The following is a 2559-nucleotide window of genomic DNA, read 5'->3' as shown; positions in this document are numbered from 1 at the left end:
GTACATTGACTGACAGTCACCACTGATAAGCTACCACTAAATATTGTAGAAACTTAATTTGCTGTAAAGTTGCATTGCAACGATTTGTATCGTGAAAAGCACTATACAAATAAACTTGAACTGAATTGAATTGAATAAAGTAATGAAATGTAAACCAGCATTGCATATTTGACTGCATAAATTAAAGCTTAATGTTTATTAAAGTTACAAAAGCTATTCAATCAAGAGCAGTGGGTGGAAACATATATTAGCCGAACCCTGTTTATTTTACATGTTATTTATAGCAAACCATATTACAGATGCGTTGTCAGATTTAAGGTTCCTAGTGCGTGCCGAACCATATGTGGAGAACCGTGCGGTTCGATTTTTTTCCGCGAACCGTTCCACCCCTAAACACAACAGTGATCACATTTTGTCCAGACATTTCAGAGTATTGCTGCACAAAACTGAATCAGGAAGCCGATTCAAAATTACAGTAAACAAACAACAGAGCAGAATTTGATCAAGTTTAATATTAAAGGGTTAGTTCACCCAAAAATGAAAATTAGCATGTGTTTTACTCACCCTCGAGGCATCCTAGGTGTATATGACTTTCTCCTTTCAGACGAATCCAGTCGGAGTTATATTAAAAATTGTCCTGGCTATTCCAAGCTCTATCATTGCAGTCAGCGGGTGTTGCAGTTGAACAGTCCACAAGTCGTCAAATATTGCTGCAAATATGCTTCCTGTGTACCTACGCGAGAATGATTTGGAGTTCTTCAAGACCTTCGATGTAAGCCCTCTTAATATCAAATAATACAAACATATAAACAAACCTGAATGTGTGCACATTAAAAGGTTATTAGTGGTTGTAATCATTTGTTCCTTTTGATGAATGGAAACAACCTATGAAGTAAAGGGAACAAATTCACAGCACTGTTAGGATTTCTGACATGGATTTATTCTATAAGGATAGAAGTCATCCATAAACTGTTGCAGCCTCATAGTACTGTAGCTTTTATAGAATCTGAATGTTAAGTGAATGTTACATTTGAAAAGATTTATGTCACAGCCAGTATTGATAGGAAAAGAGATTACTACCACCTCCGTACCTTACTTACCTAACCTTCAATATACTGAACATATTGTCATGTGAGTTATGCAGAAAAACAGAAGGGAGCAACAATGAGCATATAGTATATGACTTGTGACCTTGGTTCTGAAACTCTCCTGATAATTGCATTGATTACATTTTGCAGCAAGAAGAGGAGCCAGATATCTGCGACACTACTGTTGCTCTCCTGACATCTGGGACAGACCCCTTCAGTGCTGAGAAAGTCTTCGTTGTACTTGAGGGGAACATTGTTTTGAAGGATCTTCCCAGGTTGGCTGAGGCATTTGTATTGTTGTTCGGCCTTATCTATGCTTTCAATTTGGAGTATCCAAAGAAACTCGTCCACACATTTACATTAATTCAGAAAATGCTGGTGTGTTTAGATGACAGCAAACCACTGAAACCATCCCTGCTGAATTTGAAAAATTATTTGTTGAAGTAGGCATCAATGTGATTATGCATACATTCTTGTGCTAGTTCTTGTTCTTGGTCAAAGTAACAGCACACATATAAATGACAACATTCCAAACATTTTTTGTTGAATTTAAAATTATTTGGTAATGTGTTGTCAAGGGATGAGCAAAGTTATTGTAATTTTCAGAAAGATCCTCTGCTTCATCACAAAATGTCTCGGTTGCAAGCTCTTTATTATTGAAAGGATGACTGAGTTACTTGATTGTCAGAACTTTTCAGTTCGATTTTGTGCCATCCAGCATGTTTAGTTCAATGTTGTCACTTTAATATTTGTCATGCACAGACGGTTCAGCCATCAATGATTGTGAGCACCATTGAAAAGTTTTTTTTCAGAATGGTATAACTGTAAACATTTAGGGTGAAGTGCCTGTGTTTTTATTCTGAATTGTTCTGCTAATTGTTAATGCCTGTGAAAAGGCAGGGTGTTTTAAAAGTTAATAAATAACTTGCATTTTATCAGTGGAGTCTACATTTTTTTGAGAATTTATTTTAAATCTGTAAATTATATTGAATTACTATCTGTTAATGTTTGATCTTTTGAGTAGATTTAAGTTGTGTAAAATTAAATGTATTACTTAGACAGGATGTCCGTAATATCTTCACTGACGGACCTAATGACTGTTTACAATCATTGGACAGACCGAAGAAAACCCGCGGTAAGTTACTGCGTCATTCCACGCCGCCATGCTGAGGGGAGTGCGGGCCAGAACCATGGCGAGCACTAAGTACCTACTTTACCATTTTCATGGTTTCATATATATATAGAATGGATCATACTCACCCACCATAGTTCCCGCGCCGGAGCCCCGTTCAAGAGGCGACTCAAAGAAGCCTCTAGTCCAGACCATCAGCAAGGTGGTCACTATGAAGCCATAGAACCAACCACACATATAGGTCCAGCATAGGAGACGGAAATGCAGGAAAATTCCTACCTAACCTCGGTCAGGTGGAGAGCTGGTGGTTATAGGGGAATTAGGAGCTAAGGGCAGATG

The 2559-nt window shown here is 37.7% G+C and overlaps 1 pseudogene; it reads left to right on the top strand.

Annotated features, from left to right (window-relative positions):
- Positions 1-718: 718 nt before the first annotated feature.
- LOC107695159 (vesicle transport protein SFT2C-like) overlaps positions 719-2559 on the top strand; it is an 11061-nt pseudogene continuing 9220 nt past the window's right edge.

This window comes from Sinocyclocheilus anshuiensis, unplaced genomic scaffold (assembly GCF_001515605.1).
Source record: "Sinocyclocheilus anshuiensis isolate Anshui unplaced genomic scaffold, SAMN03320099.WGS_v1.1 scaffold606, whole genome shotgun sequence".
NCBI lineage: Eukaryota > Metazoa > Chordata > Actinopteri > Cypriniformes > Cyprinidae > Sinocyclocheilus > Sinocyclocheilus anshuiensis.
The sequence above is the reverse complement of the archived record's forward strand: the minus strand, read 5'-3'. Positions and strand labels throughout refer to the sequence as shown.